The sequence below is a fragment of the Panulirus ornatus genome, chromosome 14 (assembly GCF_036320965.1).
Source record: "Panulirus ornatus isolate Po-2019 chromosome 14, ASM3632096v1, whole genome shotgun sequence".
Classification (NCBI taxonomy): Eukaryota; Metazoa; Arthropoda; class Malacostraca; order Decapoda; family Palinuridae; genus Panulirus; species Panulirus ornatus.
The window spans coordinates 47,100,376-47,114,380 of NC_092237.1; the positions used below are offsets into that span (position 1 = coordinate 47,100,376).

The 14,005-nt window shown below is 48.4% G+C and overlaps 1 protein-coding gene across 1 annotated transcript in view; it reads right to left on the minus strand.

Moving 5' to 3' along the window:
* Nucleotides 1-14,005, minus strand: part of LOC139753376 (protein fem-1 homolog C) — a 273,427-nt gene that overhangs the window by 225,098 nt on the left and 34,324 nt on the right. The window lies entirely within an intron of this gene.

Consider the following 14,005-nt stretch of genomic DNA (forward strand, 5'->3'; position numbering starts at 1 on the left):
ACATCCTTATGTCAGCCAGTTCAGCGCCTCAGTATCTAGAACGTGGGCCCAAAACAAGTCCTTGACAACACTGGTGGCGTGAGTGAGACATCTGTCCTGAAGCAAAATGGCTGCATCAGGCGCAGGGATGGCCAGGGCACCTAGGCAATGAGGAGCAGCATTCCCTCCAACACTGCAACACACTCTACACTTGTTATGTGGCGGTCTACTTCTACCAGCTCCCCCTGGCCCGCGCGCCTACACCCACCCTCCCCATAACGCCGCACTGACTCTTCCAGCAACTGATCGTTATCGGTGTATATATTTATTCCTGGTACTGTCTGGCCTCCAGCGTTGTCTGGCTCCCTCTACTGACGAAAAGGTCTTTTCGTCTGTGAAAAACTTTTTTTTTCTCTCGCTAAAATCAAGGATAGCAGCACAACCACAACGCACATCCCCAAAGCCTTCCTTGTAGGCCTTCGTCAGCACGTCCTTCTTAGCGGGGCTAAAGCAGCGCACTTTTAATTTTCGTGTAGGTGGCGCCGTCGTGTCGTGCGAGGGTCGCAGGGGCAGGTGAAGAACGAGTCAGTTGAACCCATAGCGCGGTCCCTAGCGTGTCGTGCTACGTGGTCGGCCTCTCCTTGGTCTGCTGGCCACTGTTACCTCGTCTTGCCAACGGTCGTTCCATTTCTTTACAACTTTCCCAGTAAAGCCGAAGGTCCGACAGAATTCTACGATGTTCTGCCACACTTCCACATGCCGACCACCCTCCCTCGAGTGGCCATCACTTACGGTGCGTCGGCTTTAGATGTCGCCATTCCTGCATAAATCATGAATATATCGATCGCGACACGTATACTGGTATAGCACGTTAATAAAACTTAATAAATGTCACATACGATACTACATTAGCACAACGAATCCACTGCTGTTATATATTGTACGAGGAAGGCATTCAATCCTCACCGTTAACCATCGTGGATGTTAACTGTGGTCAGGGGGAGGTTAGAATGCAATGTGAGAGTCGTGAACCAGTATTATTAAAGATGGATACACCGAGTAGAACTTATGAAAAGACAGATTCTGCTGTATCAGAGGAGATGCCATACCGTGTAAACATGCCAAAGCCTCCTGACATTAGAGAGTTATAGGCAGGAGGGAATAATAAGACAGGTAGGTGGGAATAAGAAAAGTTCGTAACTGAAACAAAAGCTATATAAACTCAGGTTCAAAGCTTCGTTACTTGGAAGTGAACAGGCAACTACCTACGTAGGTCCGAGGCTCGCAGCCAGCCACCGCCATGTAACGTGCGAGTTGGGAGAAACTCTCAGACCTTGTGTGTATATAAAGATTTTACTTAGATGATCTACAGCATAACTTGAGTCAATTTCACTGCGGGTGAGGCTTCTGATACACTGGAGACAAAAATTGTAGGATCACGGAGGACGGCAGACAGGCGGGGCATGGCAACAACGGCCGGTCAGCAGAATGAGAAAAGAAAGCGGCGCTCACGGCCACGCGCAGTTGGTCATGATTACCAGACAGGCAGGCAGCTCTGGCGCACGAGGCTACGGCTACCACAGCAGCGTGGACCCTCGACGCGATGGACCTCAGCCTTGTGTTAGAAGGCCACGTCATTATCTCTAAGGGTCGTATCTTCGTATTCTAGGAATTAAGGTCCGAATTCACTCTACCTCCACAGACCATCCTCTCCTCATATGTAACTCACTGGTCAGGTTATGTCGCACCTGACGCACGCCCCTTCCCTGCACCCACAACATTCTCTGGAGTCGAGCATACGTGACGCCGTACCGTATGTGAGGCGTGTGTGACGGTCCTGAGCGTGACGCAGTACCGTGAGTGATGTGATACAATGTGACGTCATTCACTACATACACCACCCCAGTCTGCCGGAGGGATATGAACAAATGAACCAGAAAACACAAAAATACACATAACAGAGAACCCGCACCACACCATACACCCATATACTCTTAACTCCTCCTTCCCCCCTGTCCAACCCGATCCTCTCTGTATAAAAACGCTACCTTACACTACGTGGTACTACTGTTCGTGACACGGTAGTGTGTGTGGCGCACTACCAGTCATCACCATCAACGCTCACCAACACTGAACAGACCAAGTGGCCCATAACTCGACCTGCTACCGCCAACCCCACTATCCAAAGCCAACCCCACTCACGACCACTGCCTGGCCAGGTCAACCTCCTCATCCTACTGAGCAGCCCTCAAATCCTCTAAGTCTAGCTCGCGGACCTCAATACCCCTCACCCCAGCAGTCAGCCCTCAACATCCATCACCCAGCAGACGACCCTCAACACCTCTCATCCAAGCAGACGACCCTCAACACCCCCCTCACCCTAGCGGACGACCCTCAACACCCCTCACCCCAAGCCGAACAAAGCTCTGCCACAAGAGACGCGGGGAACTAATAATTCTAACCACAAAAGGAAGACTTGGATCAAAAGGTTCCTGATAACTTTTCTACCGAGGTTATGATCAGAACTCTATGAGGCCGCCATGTCTGACTTGTTGTTGACGTCCTTCGCCATCCATCCCCGGGTTATGATAACCACAAGTCTTGCTGATGCCCATACTCCTCCATTCCTGGGGTTATCATATGCACAACACTGGGTGCTGTCCATCCTCCGTTCCTGGGTTGTTATCATAACCATAACCACAATAACGGAAATGACCAATTCAATAGTTACAACAAAACCAGTATCATAGTCATTCCTCCCATTCTCAAATCTAATCACCTCCAACGAATTCAAAATTACTCAACTGCCAACAACCACCATTACCACCATCCGTGGTTCTTACATCACTGTAACCACCAATATCATCAAAGCCACAGCTACCACCATCACTAGCACAGCCTACCCCAGACCCCCACCACCAGCCAACCAGCGCGATCATCAGTGTGAACCTTGGCCAGCCTAGAGGCATCCAGGGTGAGACAAGCGACCAGGAGCCTTGTGGCGTCATAACCCAAGTGTCAAACTCGCTCACGTTCCTCAAGACTAGGAAGTCTGGTGTTGCGCTGCCAGACGTCATCAGATATGTCGTCTTGTAGACGCAATGCCCGCCACTTGATTGACATTTTTACTGTCGTCTTCCTGAGTGTGTTACGTTACCCCTTGTTTAAGAACATCAGTGCGAGAGCAGCAACCATACCCAACCTCTTATGAAGGATCACACACACACACACACACACACACACACACACACACACGCGCGCGCGCGCGCGAACCTATTCGCCGCTGGAGACAACCTTAATAACGTGAAAGAAAATGGTAATAAATAACCAATACAGAGAGTTGGGGCTTCTTATACATGGAGAAGGCAAACTTCCTGCTGAACACAGTTTACACTGCACCTAACTTGGCGCTGGCGTTCCCACGGGGCTAGGTGGCTGGCTACTGCCTCTCCTTGCCAAGACGCGACTCCTCCACCAAACATGCCAGCCTAGCCCTGAGCCGGTAAGGCCACCTTCTGGTCTTCATAAAAATTATACAGAGGACAACAAACAGCAACCTTCGCACGTCTATCACTGAGGCAGCGAGACAAACGACAGCGCTTCCGAACACGTTACTCACCAAGTGAGGCAGACATTGCTTACTCATGCTAATCTTCCACCCTCTCCGCCTCCCGGGAGGAGTGTGGCAGTGGTGGCTACTTTTACTCCATCCTCTCTCCACGACAACCAACGACTGGGGATGACACCAGCAACAATGGCCGTAAGGTTATCTTCAAAAGCTCTATTATATCATTGCTTACACCATTCCAGACGACCAGGTCGATCATGTTGTATTCACCAAGCCACACCGGAGACTTAACCGACCCCCTCCACCCTACTTCACCCAGTCAACCAGGGAGCACCGTCCCCCTCCCCCACCCTACCTCACCCAGGAACACCCCCAACAACCAGTGACTTCCACCATCACATCAGCCATATCAAACTCTTAACCAGAAAAAACACCTCCACCCACCCCCTCCCACCATTATGATATTCAATACAGTGAACATAAAAAAAAAACACACACAAACACAAGGACAGCAGATCCAATTTTAAACGTGACAAGACCAGAGACCCTGAAGCAACAAACATGAGCAAATACTGTACTTGCATCACCATCACTACACCCTTCCATTCAAGAGCCACACCAGCAGTGTACGTATCACACCTCCAGCACGTTGAACTGCCCAACAGACAACAGTATACACTGTGTGACTCCCGTACGAGACGATACCAGACACACAAAGGATCTGGACTATGTAATATTCTAAACACTAAACAACCATACGAGAATGGTTCAGCATGCCACTCACCACTCTCGCAAAGGACTCGGGAGACGACAGATATGCTGACCTGTCTTGAGTGAGGCGGAGGTAAGGATCATCAGTCCAGACGAAACGTGTGATCTGGTGATGGTCTGGCGTGACTAGTTCAGCTGTACCCTTCACACAGGACGTACTCCACGACGGTACGCTGAGTAATGACCTCAAGGCACACAGACTGGAGCAAATTTATATACGAGAGAGAACCGCCTTAACGTACAGGAGAGGAGGATTCTAAAACATTCTCCACCGCCGTCAAAACACGGACACTGTTCCGAGCTCCCGAGCGGCCACACACACACACACACACACACACCTCTATCAAAATCCAAACAGTGACTACCCCTCACCCCCTTCCAACCAATTATCTACACTATCAGTCCCTAAACGTAGGGATACATTACCCAACGCCCACATCATAACCTGGAGTCTGTCTCGGTAAGGTTATGCCTGGAAAACGTCTGGGATTAATTAACCAGAGGGTTGGTACCATGGGTTATCTGATTCATTAATCTGCCTTTACTTCGCCACTTAGTGTTGAGCTGCGGGGATCCTAATGGTACAACACAACGTTAACGAACCTGGAGCTACATACAGCTGACTGCACAAGGGAAGTCCACGACCAAAGTCTACTTTGTGACCGCGACAAATTTGTTAGGGGTGGAGAGATGCGTCCGACAACCCTCCAGCAAGCCTTCAATTACTACCCCACCCCCTTCCTTCCCCCACAGCCCGCAGCACCCCTGCCCATCACGTCACTGTACCAGCTACACCCAAGCCTCCTTACCTATCACGTCGACTCTCCACTGTCCCTCCGCTCCCTTACCATTCATGCCAACGCTACACCAACCACAACGTCCTCCCATGGTCACTGGTTGGAGTGCTTTTATCTCCTTCCTTGGGAATGAGAGCGAAATTTTGTTCGTCTCCAGCGAGACTACGAAACGCACCCATGTTTCACCTCTCAAAAAAAAAGTGGGAATTTTAAAATGAACTCAAAACCTACAATGTTTACTAACTTACTTATAAAAACACTTTAGAGAGAACGTGGTTACTTTTTATTTCAGATGGCATCGTAGAGGACAACTTCATATAGCCTACCTTTCCAAATGACTATGCACGTCCCCAGCATTACGTCCCATCATGTTCTAAGCAAGTCTCGGTTACATCCACGTTTATATCACCTCCACCAGGATGTTGCCAGCTACTGGAGTCCACGAACTCTTCCCTCACTGGGTAGAGTCGACGTGACAGCGTATACATATTCAACAACTCAAGTGACATGTGGATATCCATCGTTTTGGCAATTCATCTCTCTCTCTCTCTCTCTCTCTCTCTCTCTCTCTCTCTCTCTCTCTCTATATATATATATATATATATATATATATATATACATACATATATATATATATATATATATATATATATATATATATATATATATATAGATAGATAGATAGATAGATAGATAGATAGACAGATAGATAAACAGGAACTTGGGAGGGTTAAACAAAGGAGCACAATAGCTTTAGGTCAAAATATGGAGATACGTGACAACCTTCCGGCAAGCAGCGGTGTGTCCGGGTCGGACCTGACCAAAGGTTTAAAGTTGCCCCAACCATCGTCAGCTGCCGCCCCTCAATACACCACCATACTTAAAATACGACGACATTTCTAAGTGAATTTCCATCGCGCCAACATACGTTGAGTTTGTTCTTCTGTACGATAACTTCCTTCAGAAATATTCAAAGAAAACGGTCACGCCAAGAAGCTGAGATGACGGGGGGGGGGGGGGGGGTAGTGTGGTTAACGAACCGCGCTGAGGACTGCATGCTCAAGCCAGCTGGACGGGGCTGTGATGCATGCATGGTCACGTGCACTCGACTGCTGCCATGCACTATACTGGTGTCATGAGGACTGTGCTGGTGTCACGTGCAACGTTGGCGGAAGAAACCACGGTCATGAGGGAAGTAGAGAGTAAGGTGGACTGTTACCAAACAAGCGGACCCACACAAGCTCGAAAGTCTGTCTGATGATACGCAACCCGAGTAGATGTGACGGGGATGAGACACACTGACACGTCTCCATAGGATTATGATGGTGCACGAATGTGTGTATGTGTGTGTGGGAGGGACTTGAGGCGTCGACATTGTATGTGACAGTTTCTGTAAAAGACGCAGCGAGAGAACCACAGACCATTACAATGAAGTGAGAAACTTATGAGAAAAAAGTACTTGTATTGATGAGTAATGGATGACTGGAATACTCTGACTTATGGAAAAGTGAATGCGTTCAACATCCAAAAGTTGAAAAAGCTGTATGATGGTAAGCTACGAGGCATCAGTTACTGACCTGGAGGACGTAAGGTTCGAGAGACGGGGACCCAGCGAGGACAAACTCCCTCCCCGTCTGGGAAAAACAGACAAATCCACACGATCTGTCGGCCCCGTCTATGTACAGTATGGGCCCCATTGGCAGGTGGGACGAGGGACGCCGGACACAACAAAACAATAGCCAATCCATCATGCGCAACCTCGTTAGCTGCCGCTGGACTATGACGCCTCGCTCGTTCATGTCCCTCGCCTCATGCTAAACTGTGCCATCTGTCTCGTTTATCTGTCCCTCACACGCTAAACTGTAGCGCCTCTCGTTAATCTGTATTTCCCCTCATGGTAAACAGCGGCGCCTGTCTCATTAATCTGTCCCCCGCCTCGGTAAATAGTGGCGCCTGTCTCATTAATCTGTCCCTCACCTCATGCTCAGCTGTGGCTCCTGTCTCGTTTATCTGTCCTTCCCCTCATGGTAAACGGAGGCGTCAGCTTCATTAATGTGTTCCTTGGCACATGCTAAACTATGCAACTTATTGATCCGTCACTCACGGTACTAAACTGTGGCAGCGTCTCATTAATCTGTCTTTCGCCTCATGTTAAACTATGGCTCCTGTGTCATTAATCTGTCCTTCTCATGTTAAACTGTGGCTCCTGTCTCACTCACGTGTCCTCCTCATGCTAAACTGTGGTGCCGTCTCATTAATTTGTCCTCTTCATGTTAAACTGTAGCGCCTGTGCCCCTCGCCAGATAGTGATCACATTCTCGATCAGATGAAGCACATCATAATCAATCTGCGCAACAAACATGCGCACAGTCGTTGACGGAAGTCCTGGCAGGGCACCCGCGATCGAGGCTACACACAGGCCTCTGTCAATACAGGCAGAGGGCAGCCATAGTTTTAACCCTCTGTCTCGATGAAGCTGTACCGAGACGTCTATCTCAAAAGGCAGAATGAAGCCGCAGTAAACCCGGCGTCTCGGCGGGCAGCTGAACAAAGCTGTACCGACCCGTCTGTCTGGATAGGCAGACAAAGAGTTCGGTACAGCTTCGGCCGGGCCAGCGCACAGCGAGACTTCCGAGACGACAGACGTACCCAAGGACGACTGTCCTCGACGGTACGTTGTGTCAATACCAGCGGTGGAAGCAAAAACAAATGGGATCAAGACGACAAAGTCTGACCAATTGCAACAATAAAAGAAAAACATCCTCGAGTACAAGTGCGATCAAGTACAATGTACACGTGAGGATCAAGTACAAGTGTGATCAAGTACAATGTACACGTGAGGATCAAGTACAAGTATGATCAAATACAATGTACACGCGAGGATCAAGTACAAGTGTGATCAAATACAATGTACACGCGAGGATCAAGTACAAGTATGATTAAGTACAATGTACACGTGAGGATCTATTTATAAACTGAAGTACAACCTCCAGGGCTGACCAGTCAGAACCCAAATCAAGAAAGAATCACTATAATTCTCATCGTATGAGCGAGCCACTATAATTCTCATCGTATGAGCGAGCCACTGTGTCACTATGTACAAATGAATCGCTTGGGCCAGGTCCCTTCAAGTGAATGTACAAATCACAGTGGGTATGCCGCCCTCACACACGCCAACGGACGCTCCTCTTCAAATAAGGCGAGTCCACTTCTGACGGAGCTGTCGGCGAGATGTCACCTTCAAGTCCAAGTGCACCAACGACGCATTGTGGTTGATCCCTTAATCACTGGAAGCACTGCTGCAGATGTACGTACTGAGCAGCCCGAGCAACGAGTCCACCTAATTATACAATGATTAGGGCTTGCCCTAATGAATGCACATATTAACCAAGGTGCGCTCTTAAGCAATACATATATTACTGATGCCCTTTACTTACAGGAAATGGTTCGAAGGCTGTGCTCCTTCGGGTAGCAAGTACTACTACACTTGCGCTTTCTATTTGAGGCAAATATTAATGAGCAACAGCTCCTTTCTCGGGTTTCAATCCATCATCCTTCGCGCCAGCAGACTGGCATACTCCCAGACAGCGTCTACGAAGTAATCTTTAGAAGCCAGACGATCCCCTCTCTCTTGCTGTCTCCTCCTCCTCCCCCTTTGTGAAAACTTGTTTGTACGTCTCCTCTCCAACTACACGACCCTATTACTACCACTCTCCAGGCTACAAGCAGACGGAAGCAGCCTGCAACAGCAGAACCCCTTGGGAGTGGGTAACTACCATGTGACCATTAAGGAGCGAATCCCTGATAATGGGATACCTCGAGTGGGTGTAAAACTTCAAGAGACAAATCTGCAAAACACTCTATTCCCATGCAAATTGCAACTTAGAACTGACACGCACTAATTAACGAACTGGTTCATTGGAACGCCGGCTCGAGCTGTGTTGGGTGCACCAAACAACTATTTCCAAAGAACGGAAGCTTGGTCGCGCACCTACGTCATATAAAGTAATAAATCAAAACTCACGCGTGCGTCGTAGCCCACCTCTGGACGCTTCAAAATAAGTTCGTGCAAGTTTCTGTGACGTCATGCAAGTCCAACACAAGGGAAGTGAAGACGTTACAACGTTAGGCAAGAACCCGCGACGTGAGGCAACACACTGACGAAGTGAAGGACGGCCTGGCCACGTGAAGGACGACCTGACCACGTGAAGAACGACCTGACCACGTGAAGGACGACCTGACCACGTGAAGAACGACCTGACCACGTGAAGGACGACCTGACCACGTGAAGAACGACCTGACCACGTGAAGGAAGACCGCCTAAGTGAAGACCACCTGACGAAGTGAAGGAAGACCTGACGACGTACGGAAACACACTGACGAAGTGAAGGACGACCTGACCACGTGAAGGAAGACCGCCTAAGTGAAGACCACCTGACGAAGTGAAGGACGACCTGACCACGTGAAGGAAGACCGCCTAAGTGAAGACCACCTGACGAAGTGAAGGACGACCTGACCACGTGAAGGAAGACCGCCTAAGTGAAGACTACCTGACGAAGTGAAGGAAGACCTGACGACGCGAGGCAACACACTGACGAAGTGAAGGACGACCTGATGACGTGAAGGAACTCCTGAAGTAAACGATGGTGGTAACACACACACACACACACACACACACACACACACACACAAGATGGGTCTCTCTGAAGTGCCATCTACCCAGGTAAAAGAAATCCAGCAACTGGTTAGTGGGGGGGGGAAATCGAAGCAGTACGCCGGGAACCACCGAGGCAAGACGGCAACACAAATGGCCGGGCGAGGCTGCCGTCCAATCATATCAGACAGATGAGAGAGAGAGAGAGAGAGAGAGAGAGAGAGAGAGAGAGAGAGAGAGAGAGAGAGAGAGGAAGCAAACGTAGAATATCATCACCAATGACATAGCCATACCATAAAATATTAAAAAAAAAGAATTACTTAGGCTCACATCAAAATAAACTAACAACTGCAGCCATTTCACCGGCCAATACTTCGACTTTTGTTGAGCGACGTCCGTCCGTCCGTCCGTCCGGTGCAGGATGCGTTCTCGCTGGTCAACAATAATTCCCATCATGCGATCGTGGAGATACGCACTGAATGCATGATGCCAGTACAGGAAAACTTCCTCACTGACTGATTCTTATCAGGGACGAAGCATATCTGACGGGAGGAAAAGTTAGCCTCCCGGGCTTCCCTTCCTCATGCATCGAGAAAAAGCGCGTGAAAATTCACGGCGCATGCACCAACGCGCGCTCGCCATGTCTGCTGCTCCGCCACCCCGACGGACGGACACCGAGAATTCTCGACGAATTTTACAGTAAAATATCTGCCTGTCCTTGAGCCAGTTTCCGCCGAAGCGCCACTATTTTCACCACAATTATCAGCAACAAGCAACGGAAGTAACTTCAACCATTTCTTAAGCACGAAATTACCCACAATGATATGATATTCTAATTAGAATCCCTCCTCCCCTCCCAACAGCCACTGTTTGTAGGACGGAGGGAGACATAATGATTTAAACGTGATATAGTTCACCAAGTCTGTGTCTCCAGGGTCGGCTTTCCAGCCCATACCAAGTCTAGATGACCCCACGGAAAAGTCTGAGTAGTTCGCTCCCCCCAAGCGGTCTGGTCTCCAACCCAAACTATTCTACCGTTGCTCTGATGAATCTGGCTATTCTAGTTAGAGGAAGGCGCGAACCGCAGGCTTTGGTATGTGACCACGGCTGGTTATCACGTCGATCTGCCACGATACTTACCCAGCGCTAACTTAAATCTCTCCACGAGTTGGTCCAGGGTCTGCAGGCCGACCGCTGACCACACTCGGGCCCTGAAGCGCGACACTAATTACCCATACTGTACACACTTGCACCTGTGTTATTTCCAAACTCCTGTTCACCTGCATCACCTCATGAGTACAGATGTGGGTTTCAGTATATTGCAGAATCACGGTGATTAACATTCTCAGTAGTTCTGATTTTTGACAAAGTCAACTGAGTAATACGGCTCCACTTCAAGGATGACGCTAATACACAGTAATATTCCAGGATGGAGAGGACTGTGCAAAGTGTCAGCTGCAGTTTTGCCTTCTCTCGTTTTGAAGGGTCGCAGAATCAAGCCCAACCATCTTTGTAAATGCCATGGTTATTTCGTCGTGGTTACACAAGGTACCAATGATTATTTGACCATCCCTCCCAGATCTCTTTATTTGTGCAAATTTCAGAACGACACACAAACAAATTATATCTATCAATCTATCTATCCATCTATATATGTGTGTGTGTGTGTGTGTGTGTGTGTACACTGTGTTTGTATACATATTGCAAGAGGTCACAGTAGTGCGCGTGATCTAGTATATGCATATAGCCACGAAGAAAACGAAGCACGATAATTTCCCAAGTGCACTTTCGTGTAATAATCACATCATCAGGGGAGATACAGGAATGAGATAGAAGACATGGAACTGTCTGTTGATATACGAGGAGCAGACGTAGCTAAGACGCCACTGGTAAACAAGCGTTACAAAACGTTCATTTCCAGGAAAACATAAATAAATAATTAGAACAGATTCGATTTTAATACGAAGTATAAAGTTGTAGACCCTTTTTGGGGGGAAGAGTCCTGCTGAGACAGAGAGAAATGTGTGTACCTCATGGCCCGGGCTCGAGTGAGGCAAGTGATTGAGCTGCTTGGTGCAGAGCGCCGAACTTACTACACGAGGCGATGAGTAATCAAGCAACAGCGAAGGAGCGTGACTCATGAGTCCAGCTCGAGCGGTTCTGCCAGGAGGAAGGGGGCCTGCAGTGCGTCACCACCTGGAGGTCAGGCACACACACACCACCAGGCAAAAACATTAAACTGACGTAAACGAGGTCGCCAGAGGACACGGGAGGTCTTCCTGAGGTAGCAGCCAAGAGTGCGATCACCACGGGTTCCTCAGGCTGCCTTCACCTCCAGCTGGGAAGGACCAGGGCCGAACTGCTCCCCATCACCACCCGTCAGGGAAGACCAGGGATAATTGCTCCCCATCACCACCCATCGGGGAAGACCAGGGACAACTGCTCCCCATCACCACCCATCGGGGAAGACCAGGGACAACTGCTCCCCATCACCACCCGTCAGGGAAGACCAGGGCCAAGAGTTGTCTGGGTCACCTCCCGACGGGTGGAAACAAAGGGCAGCTGTTGTCCACATCACCTCTTATCGGAGAGATCCAGGGACAGGAGTTGTCCCCATCACACCCATGAGTCAGCCAACAGCTTACCCACGTGGCCCCAGGAGCACAAAGGAAGTGTGGGAGGAAATGACAGTGAGGGAGGGATGATCAAGCCTTTACAAACACACTCACACACACACACGCCGACCTGCATGGTGTAGTGTACCGCTCCTGACCATGAGTCGGACCCGCATGGATTCGAATTCTGGCCCCGGCAATCGGCCTACAACCAACGCAGGTGTTCTTCCCATCACAGCTGATCGATAAGTATATATATATATTTTTTTTTTCATACTATTCGCCATTTCCCGCGATAGCGAGGTAGCGTTAAGAACAGAGGACTGGGCCTTTGAGGGAATATCCTCACCTGGCCCCCTTCTCTGTTCCTTCTTTTGGAAAATTAAAAAAAAACGAGAGGGGAGGATTTCCAGCCCCCCGCTCCCTTCCCTTTTAGTCGCCTTCTACGACACGCAGGGAATACGTGGGAAGTATTCTTTCTCCCCTATCCCCAGGGATAAAGTATATATATATATATATATATATATATATATATATATATATATATATATATATATATATATATATAAACAACAGCAACCACCAGATACGCTAACCTGCTGAATCATAAAAATACGACAGACACTCACATGCCCCACGGCCAACCCACTTGCAAGACGGCACAAGCCACTCTCCTGCGCTAGCTGCCCTGGCCACCACCTCGCGTGAATCATCACGTCCGTCGCTTCCCCGGTCACCTCTCCTGGAATCATCCACTAACCATTCCTCTTTAAACAATACATTACATAAATCATATATAAATTATATATATATAAATCATATATATATATATATATATATATATATATATATATATATATATATATATATATATATATATATATATATAATGTATACATAATGGAGTAAGTGAAGGCTGACACAGTTATGGCTGCCTGACTTGCCTGACCAGTTCTCGACGCTCAAAAAAGAAATAACGTCAAAGCCGTTTCACACAGGAAGAAACATGATTACATGAACGAGACGATATATATATATATATATATATATATATATATATATATATATATATATATATATATATATCACTCCACATTGCACTGTGATAATATCATTTGTATGTTACGCGAAGAGCTCTGCATACGTGTTACCCCGTCTCTTGTACAAGCGCACCGTGTCTTTACTCCTGTGACGACAAAAACTCACACACAGCAGCCTACGCCAGGTACCCATTTATCGGGTGATGACCGACAGCCGAGTCCAAGATTCGAACCCAAACGGGCCCAAACAGTGTTGATCCATGGTCAGTAACGCTAAACACTGCACAGTATAGGCCCTCGTGTGTGTGTGTGTGTGTGTGTGTGTGTGTGTGTGTGTGTGTGTGTAAACCTTAACTCGGCCTCTGACGTTACACATAGTGCCCTCACCCTCAAACAGTTCCCTGAATTAGGAGGTTAAGAGGTTACATACTCAGTGGATCAGGAACCACACCAAGGTCTTGGTAACTGGCGGCCTTAAACATCCTACAGGGAAGGATCTTCAGACCAACACTAGTCACTGTTCTCATGTACAAACTCCTGTCTAATCCTGACCCTCATACTGGTGACGGTGGTCCTCGCTA